The 13,881-nt window shown below is 34.9% G+C and overlaps 1 pseudogene; it reads left to right on the top strand.

The window, feature by feature from the left end:
- The first annotated feature begins 2,382 nt into the window (after nt 1–2,382).
- Nucleotides 2,383–8,321, top strand: LOC149244083 (2-oxoisovalerate dehydrogenase subunit alpha 2, mitochondrial-like; annotated as a pseudogene).
- The last annotated feature ends 5,560 nt before the right edge of the window (nt 8,322–13,881 follow it).

A 13,881-nucleotide genomic window follows, 5' to 3' on the forward strand; every position in this document is an offset into this window, starting at 1 on the left:
GAGTGAGCAAGACAGATTTGAGGCAAGTCCGCTACCAAGGAGATTAGGTAGGCATACTCAATTACTAGCAAGGTATAGAGACTATGCTCTTATGACCAATATTTTAAATGTTGTTGAGCCCTTAAATTATAATGAAGCAAGTCAGTATGATGAATGGAGGGTAGCTATGAAAGAAGAATATGAGTCAATAATTAAAAACAGAACCTGGGAATTAGTTGAACTGCCAGAAGGGAAACAACCCATAGGTTGTAAATGGTTATATAAACCTAAGTTCAAAGCAGATGGTAGTATAGACAAATATAAAGCTAGGCTGGTAGCTAAAGGGTACTCACAGAAAGAAGGTATTGATTATGAAGAGACATTTGCTCATGTAGCTAAGTTAAACACTATTAGAATGTTAATAGCCTTAGCTACAAAGCATCATTGGAGGGTACATTATCTAGATGGAAAGTCTTCTTTTTTAAATGGAGAATTGAAAGGAGAGGTATATTTAACACAACCTAAAGTGTTTATTTAATAGGGGTGGAAACATTTGGTTTGTATATTAAAGAAAGCATTGTATGGGTTGAAACAGGCACCCAAATCGTGGTATGAAAAAATAGAGTATCTTTTCTTGTAGAAGGTTGTAAGAGGAGTAAAAATAACCCAAATCTGTATACTGTGTATGATTTAAAGGGAAAAATTGTCTTGATTTCTTTATATATTGATGATCTGATCATTACTGGAAATGTTGATGAATTGATTAAAGAAATCAAAGTGCAAATGTCACAGGTTTTTGAAATTAAAGACCTTGGAGAACTACATTATTGTTTGGGTCTTGAAGTCTGGAGGGATTATGACCAGACTTTTCTCATTCAAAGAAAGTATGCCAAGGGATTATTGAAGAAATTTAGAATGGATTAGTGTAAAGTTGCCTCAGTGCCTTTACAACATAATGTCAAACTTCAGAATGATGATGGTTCTAAGGAGGTGGATGCTACATTGTATAGAGAGGTAGTCGAAAGTTTGATTTATTTGACTACAACTAGACCTGACTTAGCTTTTTCAGTCAGTGTGTTGATCTAGTTTATGTCGAAATCTCTTGAGAATCATTGGGTGGAAGCGAAAGACATCTTAAGGTATCTTCAAGGAACCTTATAATTTGGCATTAAATATAATATTCTTTTGATGTTAGCTTGACAGGTTTTTCAGTTTCAAACTAGGTTAGAAATCTTGATGATAGAAGATCCATAACAGGTTATGTGTTCAACATTGGGTCTGGGGTCATTTCTTGGAGCAGCAAGAAGCACAGTATTGTATCCTTATGTTCAGCAGAAGCAAAGTATCAAACAATGTGTGTAGCCACTTGTGAAACGATTTGGTTAAGGAGACTTCTTCATGATGTTGGAGAAGAACAAAAATATGCTACAATGATTAAATGTGACAACCAAAGTTTAATCAAGTTGGCAAATAACCTTGTGTTTCATAAAAACACAAAACATATTGATACTCAGTTTCACTTTGTTAGAAAAAAGGTTCAGCCTAAAGAAATTTTCATTGAATATTGTAATACCTGTGAGAATGCAACAGAGATCTTCACCAAGCCCCTAGGATTAAATTTGAATTGTTTAGGGAGATGTTAGGTGTGCAAGTGAACCCTTTCTCGATTAAGGGGGAGAGTTGAAGAATATGTATTATTGGAGAGAGTTTGTTTCATATATGTGCCTGTGTCCTAGATTAAGATTAGTTCTTATTTTCTAAGAGTGATTTCTAATCTCCCTAAAATGATGTAAACTTATATATTTATGATTTTTATGATTAATTAAATAGAGAGTTCTTTGGACAGTGTCCAAACGCAGCTTGCTCACCTGTAAACTACTAGTTTCAAAATATAAGTTTCATCTTCCATTTTTAACAATATTCTAGATTATTTAAAAATTAAATTAAAATAAATTTTACTATCTATAATATATATATATAATAACAAATCATAAATAATCACAATATTCTAGATTATTTAAAAGTTAAATTAAAATAAATTTTACTATCCATAATATATATAAAATTAAAATTAACATACGTGTTTTTTTTTTTTAATGCTCAACCATATTTAGGCCGATAGGCCTTCCTATGCATCAACAATTGTCAACACTTTTAACCTGAACCGTTTGATCAAGTTTGATAGTTTCAACCGTTGATTTGAAGTTGACTGCTCTTTCCAAATATTTGAGTTGCCTTTTTTTCACCTCCAGTTCTGCTGTGCATTGAACCTGGCCCTTTGAGTTGCATTGTTGTTTTTTCCAATTCTTTTGTGACTCTCGCAGATATGCATTACTGCTTTTTCCAATTCTTTTGTCACTCTCGAAGATATTTTCACTGCCCCCCCCCCCCCCCCCCCCCACATAGACCACATCCACATTTCGATTTTGGGTTGGAAGCGGATTGAATTTTGCCATGGCGATCTTCTTACCATCCAAAGCTTCTAAGTTGTGTCTGAATCTGCTTCGCCCAGGTTGTTTGTTACAGAGAGCGCCCTGTAGTCTTGATGGCTCTGTATATGGTAATAATGATTCTAGCTTTTGGGGTTCATCTGGTTTTCACTGTCGAGAGTTTGGACATTACAAGCAAAATCCCTTGCAGGAATGTGGCTTAGAACATGGCTGGAGGCTTTTAAGCCATCGTGGGCTGACCACTGAAAAGGGTTTTGATGAGTATTCTGACGAACAGTTGGAGGATAATGCTGAAAGACGGGTTTGTTTCTGAACAAAAACAATAATGGAAGTTATGTCTTATGCATGTTAGGAAGTGAAGTCAGGAATCAGTAAACAGTTGCTATATAGTATCATAATCTAGCGGTCTTAGATTTTGTCAATGGGATCTGTATCAGCACAAAACAATAGAGTAGCTGTATCATTGCTATTGCAAGGTTATTGGATGAATTTGGTTTTGTTTGTTTATGTTTATGGTTTAGCGCCCTTCGAGACCTACGCGGTCTCTAGGACCTCTTCTGAGAATAAAAATGGGAAAATTGGAATTGAGTTTAATTATAAGATACCAGAAATTTTATCAAGAATGTTGCCTTTTTAAAATAGATCTAATGTTAGATCAGTGTGTTAGATCAGTGTTTAAAATAGATCTAATGTTAGATCCGTGTTTAAAATAAATCAATGCTGGTAGGTAATGATATGCTTCTAAGTCGTGATACATCTCACATCTCAGATATGCTGTTCATCATTGAACAAAAGTATTTTATAAAAAAAAATTCTTCTGTAGTCATCTCCAATGGGTTCCTTGGCCGGAGAGCCTAGGAGGAGGTGTTTTCTGTTTGAGATGACTTGAGGTCTACAATTTGTACAGGTTCGTTCTTCTCCATGGGTTTTAGGAGACAGTTTCCAAATAGGGTCATGATTTCAACAGCCATGAAGTCTTTTCATTAGGATAAATGCCACAGCCCCTATAACAGAGTTTAATGCAAAGCCCTAGAAGTGCACAGCCAAATTTTCTGTTAAGGAGCTTTTAAGAATCATAAGCACTAGCAAATTATATTTTCCCCATTTAGCTGTGAAAGTATTCATTTAAATTTTATTTGTATTCTTTATCATCCTCCTTGTTATTGAGTAGTGTCCATTTCGAGGCTTGTAGAGAGTTTGGACTGAATTAGTTTCATTGCTTATCAATGATAATCAATTGATCAAATTTCTGGCAAGTCCTTGTTATTGAGTTGTGTCCATTTGGAGGTTTGTCGAGAGTTTGGACTGAATTAGTTTCATTGCTTATCAATGACCATCAGTTGATCAAAATTCTGGCCACTAGTGGTGATACTCGTCAAAATTGGACTGGTTATAACCAATTTAGTGAAACTTACCCTCTATCTGGTTTGAGAGGTTAAGTTCGCGGTGATTCTCTTTCCAGGCATTTCAAGAGCTATTGAGATATTCCAAATTGCATATAGGGGTAACCTTTAAAATACAGGCCTGCATATATTTGACATCTGAAACCTGAATCTGTGTCAAGATTATTTAATTTTCATTTATAGACTACCATTTATAATTTGAGATCTTCATGATGGCTGTTGAATCTCATTCAAATTGAAGCTTGGTTGTACATGACCTTATTTAGAATCAGCACTTCTGTTATCTATTGCAATGTGAGCCTGAGAATATTTTTGTTTGGAAGTAGTTCGGTAAAAAATCTCTTCCATGTGATGCCCCTGCTGCAGTTTGACTGAGACTTCAAAAATGCATTTCGAAAGCTCAATATACAACCAATTTATTCAAAATTAGTTATTAATTCAACATAGTTAAGACCTGCTTGAAAACTAGGAAGAATCAAAGCCATGTAGAGTAGAGATTGTTATTGTGAACTGCAGATTTAAATGCTAGAAAATGAATGATTACTCTTACAATTCTGATTTTAAATTCTATTTTTGAATTGACAGTTTCTGGATGTTCCAGGCGGGAAAGTTGAGCTCACTTATGAAATGAACTTCATATCCGAGTCTTCGAATAAACGTGTACCTTGCTACAGGGTTCTGAATGAGGTTGGGTGTCAGATTTCCACTGATGCAAGGGCTAACCAGCCTACCATATGACATTAAATGCCCGGGTACATGCATGCTCTATAACAAAATAGCACACCGCCCTTATTTTTAATTTATGTAGCCACCGCGTGCGTGTTATATTTTGTTATAGAGCATGCATGTACCCGGGCATTTAATGCCCTATGGCAGGCTGGTTAGCCCTTGCCTCCACTGATGGCTTCAGTCAGGTGATCTATGTACTTATTAATATTTGATGAGTTCCCTTGCTGTGACGTGGACTTCTCTGATTTATATTTAATCACGAGTTTATCTATGACATCAATATCCATAATTTTGATGTCTGACAGATTAGCAAAGACTTGGCATTGAAAATGTATGAGAGTACGGTAACTCTTGAAGTTGTGGAAACCATATTTTATGAAGCACGGAGGCAAGGCAGAATTTCTTTCTATCTTACATGTAATGGAGAAGAGGCCATCAATATTTCATCAGCAGCAGCTTTGACTATTGATGATGTGGTCTTTGCCTAGGTATATAGTTTGATCAAGATGTGTTAGTTTAGAAATTTAAAATGAAAGTGTTTTCGAAAAATTATCTTAATCGGCTTGTTCAGTGCTAAAGACCTTGGCTGAGAATGGAATTTTAACTTGTATGGCTGTTCTGAAGCAAGAGCTAGTCTCCCAAATTCATATACACCATGGTTTTGCAACCTTTCCATATAGATAATATCACTTTTAAAAGCATCCCAACATCCCACCAGGGTTATGAATTGTTTCATTAATAAGCACCTCAGGTCTATATTATTATTCTAGAAGCCTTTTATAGATGGTTGAATGTACTGCCAAAATACTTAAGCACTACAGTAAGCTTAACCGAAAGGGCTTATGTTATTAATGTGTGCAGTATCGAGAACCAGGGTCCTTATTTGGCGTGGTTTCACAATGCAAGAATTTGCAAACCAGTGCTTTGGGAACTGTGCTGATTATGGCAAGGGGCGCCAGATGCCGATCCATTATGGATTTAATGAATTGAATTACTTCACAATATCATTGCCTATAGCGTAAGGGTCTCCTTCACTTGAATGGTAGTTATCTTTATAAATTTAGATATCAGGTACATTATGTATTAGTTTTATTTTGTAAACAATCTTTTGGGCTGATTGGGAGTTCTTACTGCATTCCATGTATCATGTGTATTTTCCAGGACACAACTTCCTCATTCAGTAGGTGCAGCGTATTCCCTAAAAATGGACAAGAAGCAAGCTTGTACAGTAACTTTTTTTGGTGATGGTGGCACGAGTGAGGTCAGTCTCCGCTCTCAACCATCACATTTTTTACTGACCCAGTTATCCTTCCAAAGAAAGATGTTATCTTAATCTGTGCTCCTAATGTCAGTTCAAAATCTCTATTGCTTTTAATTGATGCATTTCTCCTTTTTGCCTCAGGGAGATTGTCATGCTGCCTTAAACTTTGCAGCAGTTCTAGAAGTTCCAGTTGTATTTATTTGCCGAAACAATGGATGGGCAATCAGTACCCCATCGTCAGAACGGTTCAAAAGTACTCTGCATATTTAATAAGTTTGTATGCCTATTTGTTACTAAAAATGACTCTTCTGGAAGGGCACTCTAATTTGATTGTCTATTTGTTCGCTATATTTTGGCAAATTCGAGGTGATTGTGTAGTTGTTAGAGGGCAAGGTTATGGGATAAGAAGCATTCGTGTCGACGAGAATGATGCACTTGCTATGTACTTTGTAGTTAGCAAGGCACGACAGATGGCAATTGATGAGTTTAAACCAATCTTGATAGAGGTATACTTTCAGTGTTTTTCACATAGTTCAGATTCCATTATTTCTTTAAGAAAACTTTACAAGAAACCAAAGGGATGCTTCCCCACATTAGTGAATAATATCCTTAATAAAACTATTAGTATAAACTAATACATGTAACCCAGTGGGATTCAAACTAGGGACCCTGCTGATTTTTAATCAGCAAAATGCCCAACAATATTCATGACAACCCATTGAGTTAACTCCTTACACTTCACATGCGGTTTTATTGTATTCACTTTGTTAAAGTCCAACCATTTCTTGAATCCTAATACTTTGTTGGGACAAATAGTAACAGAAGAGTTGTGATCTTTTATGGATTTTAATTTATGGTTTTAATGTTTCATCTTCACTTTCGGTACATGAACAACATATTTGTCCAAACGAATCTGGATTTGTATTTATGTTTTTTCTTGGATGTTGACAAATCACTAATACTTGGCTGTTGGTAAGGGGATCTAGCAATGCTTGTAATGTATATCTTTATATGGTACATTTATGATGAAGATGAAGATGGTCCATTCTGATTATTATATTGGCAGGCACTTACATACTGAGTAGGTCACCATTCAACATCAGATGACTCAACGAAATATCAAAGAATAGATGAAATTGAACATTGGAGGTTGAAGCATGACCCTGTGTCAAGGTTTAGAAATTGGCTGACTCAAAATAACTGGTGGACTGAGAAGGCTGAATCGAACCTTCGGACTGAAATACAAAACGAGATATACTTGAAATCCAAAGCCTTGTTTTGCACAGAAAAGTGTTTTATGGCATTCACTATCACAGCTTTGATTTAGATTATGTCATTTGTAAACAACTTTGAGCTGTTGATAATCCACATGAACCATGTTCGGGAAATTAACTTTCCTTTTGGTCTGTATAGATTTCACAGGCAATACAAATTGCTGAACGCATGGAAAAACCAAACATTGAAAATCTCTTCTTACCCTGTTCCGTTCGATCAGGTGAGACACTTTCAACTGTTGATTTGAAGTGTGATTGCTTTTTCCAAATATCGGTTGAGTTTCCTTTTTTTCATGGCAAGATATTTTTACTGTTTTTTCCCATTCTTTTATGTCACTCTTGGCCTCAGAGTTAATTGTTTCTTTGGTCTGCCAATTATTGTTGTTCTTCTTCTTCCCTGGCTTTTGGCAAGCACTGATTAGTATTAAATTATATACCCCATACACCAATTAAAACTACTTGCGGCCAACTCTTTAGCTTTCCTCATTCCAACGGGGAAAGCTGCAAAAGAAGGAACGAAATGCTTTAATGCCGGCTGCCAGTGGTGGAATGTGCCACAAAGAAGTGTTGTATTTTTGTTTTTGTTGTTGCAGACCACATCTTTAGCCCTTAAAGTTCAGCAGAGGTGCGTGTTGCGAGTATTTTAGTGACCGTCAGATACTGTTGGCAATTTACAGAATTTTATCTGATTTGGAAAGGCTGTTTGTGTGAAACACATGCGGATCTTCCAGAGGAGTTGATTTGGCCTAAGAAAAAAGATTATTTACGGTATGTGATGTCTTTCTGATTACAAATGCACATAGGCAAGCTAAATTCAATGCATCTGGACTTTGCATTATTTTATAAGAATTTTAAAGCATCTTCTTGCAATTTTGGAAGGATCAGCAGATTCAATCATTTAATTTTCCTGTTTAAAAGTCTGAAAGATTTCAAGATGAGAGGGGACAGGTAAATTAAAGTTCTAAAAGTTTCCTATAGTTAACTTTAGTTGACTTTGGCATAAGCTTGAGCAGGGTATTAGATCTGTGTCACCTCTGTAATTTCATGCCCGGATTTTTCCAGGGAGAGTATCTGGTGCATCTTGAAGTAATTTTGACTCCTATATATTATAGGAGATTCGCACATGGGTGCATGGTTGAATGGCGGGGCTGGCTTATTCGCGCCCCGCCCGGTTTCAATTCTCTATCGTGAGCTGATTTGCAGCGATTTGTATGATTGCAGTTGATATTTGGTCAATGATGGATGTGATGTTTATCAGCTTGGATATTTGTAATATATTGTACATATGGCCTAATAAATGCTTCTTCAGGGGACTAACCACCCCATTTTAAAAAAAATATATTATAGGAGATTCCCAGGAGGCCGCCCGGTTCGTTCGATCAGCCCAGTCAATGGTCGTCATGGGCTTACTGATCCCACATAAACTTTGGGACACTGTGATTTAACAATTTAATCACTTATGGACACTGATGGCTCATAAACAATCTGTTTGGTAATTTTCTGTTTCCTTAATTTGTTTGTTTTTTGTAATTCATTCTTGAGATATATGGGGCGATCTGAAAAAAAAATGGTTTTTCTCTTTATAGAGCAGGTTAAACAGGGATATCTTTGACTCTGGTAGCTTATTAGTTCTCTTTTTCTCTTAGGCAGTCTAATGTAAAGCTGTATCAGGCAGTCTCATTGAAAGCTAAGATGGGTTTGGGTGGTGGAGTGCTCCATCAATGTGCCATGTTGCAATTTCATCAATGTGCTGTGTTGTGTTGTATTTTTTAATGTGTTTTGGAGGAGGATATAAAGAATAGCAAAGCAAGTTTTATTACTAATTTTGGTTTCTGGTGTTTGAAATCGATTTGCAAATTTGTCTATGGTGTTTGAAATAGATTTGCAGTATTCCCACCCATGTATTGTTATATTTGCTTTGACATTCAATGTGTTCCTTGTAATATAGATATAAATAAAACATCTAAAGAAAAGTGATTGCACAATGATCCAGTCCAAGAAAAGAAGGTTTTCCACAGAACAATTGACTCTTCTAGAAAAATTCAACAATTCCAATTTAATGATCCTATCAGTCTCTCTTTGTACCTTTTGGGACAATTGCTAGTCTACACACATTGACTATTTTGGCTTAAACAACACCCACTATATATACTGTTCAAGACACATGCTCAACCATATTCTGCCCACATGGACGATTTTCGCTTAAACAACACCCATGCACTGTTCAAGACACATGCATAAAAAACTCATCTACTTATAATGGGAGATAGTGGCCGCCCATCATTAGAAAATTCCAGCAGCGAATAGTTGTAGTAGAGCAGTGTCCCACTCCCATCATATTAAGCGCTGTCAGATTGACTCGGTAAGATGCTCCTTTGACAATTATTTGGATGGCTTTTCGATCTATTTACCGACCTCGACATCTTTCTCATTTATAACCTTCCCCTCATCTTAGCTACTCCCAATTCCCTTCCTCCATTTCTCTATGTGTATATCTATCTCAGGCGGAGTGTTTGCGTTGCTGTCCTACCCCTATAGAGTATGGAGGCAATGCAAGAGCCAGAGCTAGAGCCAGCATGCCAGGTCTTCGTAAATCCTTTTCTGAATTATTGCATCTCCAATATGTATCCTTGCAATACTGCATTGATCTGTCCATTCCAAGTGATATTTTAGGAGAAATATGTACACTTGAGTATGTCAACTTCAAAGGCTGTGCTAAATTGGTACACTTGCCGGAGGGAATGGTAAATCAAAGGTCGTTAAAGTACCTGAACCTGAAATTTTGTTTCTAACTAAAGACATTGCCAGATTTTTCAAATCATGTACATCGATGGATGTGTCAAAGTGGAGACCCCGAATCTTGAATGTCTGAGATCACTTATTACATAAAAGCTTTAGACTTTAGGACGTAGAGGGTCCATGGGAACATTTGAAAGGTCTCCAGTTTTCAAAATACAATATTGTTATCTGAAATGATACCTTCCCATTGTTTTGTGAATGTTCATTTAATTTTATTTATCCAAAATCATTTCTACTTATATCTAACGAAAGATGTCTCGGAATATGATTGTCTTTCTCATGTGGCAATGGTGCGATGTTGCTTTACTCGAGGAAAGACAAACCGTAGTCTTAGATTTTGATGATCTAGTTTTCAATATTTTTAGTGGTTGGAACTTGGTACATGTGGGTTATGATTCTACAAATTCAGCACATTTTCACTTTTGTTGAGAAAACTTAACAACCCTCTTTTCTACATGTAAAGTTAATTCATCAAATAAAGTTAATTGATCTATACATCCATCACATCAATCATATGATACCAATATACAATCACAATGTTTACATATTGCTGCCATGCAGCGCTGCCATAATGGGATTTGAACGCAGCCGGGGAGCGTGACATCTGACAGCCCCGACCGTAGTACCATGCACTCATGTGCACACACAAACAAAATTACATAAACTAGATTTTAAAATTAATTTAATTTCTATGCTGTTACATCTAATATTCGTTCAATTGATGACATCTTTTCAATGCCCAAAGGCTACAATTTATAGAGGAAATTACAATATTGTGAATCATTTCAAGATCCATGATCTTCTCCATAAAGCTATCAAGATGATCCTCTCCACAAAGTTGTGTTACGAGAAACAGAATGATTGTCAATGTTCCTGTGATAAACCACTCCAGAAACGAGACAAGACAGGAAACCACATTTCATATATGCGATCTTGTTTTCATTGACCGGAAACTAGTTTCTAGCGAAAAAACCGTTTCCCAAAGCGTATCATGTAAAAAAGCTTATTCGTTTTCATTCCGTCTCTATTTTTCCTCCTTTTCCCTATTCCTTTTCTTAACCGATGTTAACTCCCATTCCAAAAACAACAATTTCCTTTTCGAGTTGCTCCCATTTCAAAAACAATAGTTTCCTTTTCGAGTTGTGTTTTCTAGCTATGCATGCGAGCTAACGGTTGTGACTGCCCATAAAGCGAGGTTTGAGGATGATTTACCCTGGAGAGGAGAGTAGTTTGAGGACGATTTAAACTGGAGAGGAGAGTAGATTCATCATTCAGAAGACACCGGTAAAACAAGGTTTAAGGACGATTTAAGCTTGGAGAGGAGTGCATTCAACAGACTTCTTAACAGACTCGATTTATTTGCAGATTCCCAATTTACTGGTATGTTTTCATATTACGTCAATGAACCGTGCCCTATACCTCTGCCAAGTCAGGATTATATTTATGTGCTAAATGCTGCACTTGTTGGATTATTTGGTTTAGGCATTCAACAATGTTCCCAACTTCCATATGTGCTTTCTTTCACTCCCGAAACCATTATCACTTCTCTTGAATTAGTTTTATCTCGCTCCTTTTTCCTTTTTCGATTTTTGCTGCCAATTCCGTGTATACTCTAAAGTATGTTGTCGAGTGCTTCTTTGGTATCAAATATTTCAATAGAACTTGTTGTACTTTTAATCGACTGCAAGTTGATGCAAACTACAATGGTCAGTTGCACAAGATAGTATTCATTGAAGTGGCTTGCTCCATAGCTGCGTCTAATGATTGCCTTATTTATTTAGATTTTGAATATTGTGTCATCAAGATTTCCTTATTTCTTTAAATTTTGAATACTGTGTTTGCAAAATTACTATTGAATACTGTGTTTGAAAAATTACTATTGTTTGATCGGATTTCTTTAAATTTTGAATGTTGTGTCTGCAAAATTACTATTGTTTGATTGAATTTTAGTCATTTGTTTTCCTCTTGCATTTGTTTGGTATTCTCTTTCATTTGCTTGTTCTTTTCACTTATTACGTCGTAAGGCATTCCTTCTGAGAACAATTCCTCTCTCATCCCACCTGTGTGACCTTGGGCCATTGATTTAGGTGTTAGACAATTGAAATAGTGTATGCCATCAAATTGGAAAAAAGTATTAGTTAGTTACAATTCAATTTGATATTCAATTACAATTCTTTCCTGATAGCCATCGTTTGAAAATCTTACGAGACATATGAGTGTTGTTTCTTTATATGTGCAGAGTTGATAAAAAATTACTTTTTGAACTCAGGCTTCTGTGATCCATATTACATTAAGAAGAATCTTTTCGGTAGAAAACACATCGGAGCAAGGAAAATTTTAAGGATGGAAAATTTTCTTGAAGTTTAAAAACATTGGCGAATCTCACTAATCCCTAATATGCAAACTATAAAATGTTTATTGATATATTTATAAAATTATTCAAATTTATAATGATTTTATATATAGTCTTTATATAATATTGGCGATTTTTATGGTAAAATAATTTTATATTCTAAAATTTGGGCAAATCGTCTTTTATAAAAATTGGAAATTGGCGAAATCTTTTTTGTCCAAAAATCATGGAAAATTAGCCCACTAGGCGAACATTAGCCCCTAAAATTTTCCATGCATTGGAGAAAAATTTTACGCTTTTTAAACCACTTAGTGTGGTTCATCATCAGGGCCACATGGAGATGCATATCATGGCACGAGCTTAAATAGAGGGTGATGTAGAGACCAAAAGATCATATAACGACTAGTATATGAAAATTAATATTTTAATAATGATTATTAAGATAAAATAAGATTCCTATAACAGATATTTAAAAATAATAATATTATAATTTATAATAAAAATATAATAATAATAGTAGTAATAATAATAATAATAATAATAAATAAGAAGGATCCAAAAACGTAAACATTAATCAGAAATAAGCAATCCACGTCAACCAAATACATGAACAAAGTCAAAATAAATAAATAAATAGAGTCAAGATCTCATTAATGAGTCAATATCCTATAACAGAAAAAATAACTAGATGAGACTAAAATTAAAACAAAGCAATCAAAAGGGAGAGTAAAATTATTATTATTATTATTTATGTTTAACAACTAGTTTATGAAAAATAATATTTTAATAATGATTATTAAGATCAAATAATATTCCTATAATGACTAGTTTAAGAATAATAATATTATAATTTATAATAATTAATAAAAAAAATTCCGCTAATATTCCAACCATCGTCTATATTTAAATGATTGGGTTTGTTCGGTGTATTTGGTTGACTTGTATTGTTTGTTTTATGTTTTTGGATCTTTCTTAATTAATATTAATATTAATATTATTTTTTATTATAAATTATAATATTACTATTCTTAAACTAGTTGTTATATTAGCTGTTATAGGAATATTATTTGATCTTAATAATCATTATTAAAATATAAATTTTCATATACTAGCCATTATATGATCTTTTGGTTTCTACATCGCGCTCTATTTAAGCTTGTGCCATGATCTACATCTTCATTTGGTCCTGATGATGAACCACACTAATTGGTTCAAAACACATCGGAAAATTTTCACTGAAAAGACTCCTCTTAAAAAATAAATACGGACAATGCAACCAGACGTGGGAAGACCATATTTGATAAACAGGGTTGACAACTCCATGTCTACGTTAAAGAGATTGATGAATGAAGTAAAATAAGTATTCTCTTTAGGCTTCCTAATGTATTTATTGTTTTGAGCAATCTATTTTGACATGTTGTTAATGCAGACTTATGCGATGCTGAGTTCATCTCTAATGATTTGTGAAAATTATGTTCTGAACGCCGAGTTATTCAACATGTTGATAATGCAGACTTATGCGATGCTGATTTCATTTCTAACGATTTGTGAAAATTACGTTCTAAACACCGAGTTATTCAACGGGTTCAATCTTTTGGGGTTTTGCAAACGTAGGAAAAATGATTTTTGCACA

Source organism: Pinus tabuliformis, chromosome 8 (assembly GCF_031772625.1).
Source record: "Pinus tabuliformis cultivar Carrire ecotype Pingquan chromosome 8, CPIR1, whole genome shotgun sequence".
Taxonomy (NCBI): domain Eukaryota; kingdom Viridiplantae; phylum Streptophyta; class Pinopsida; order Pinales; family Pinaceae; genus Pinus; species Pinus tabuliformis.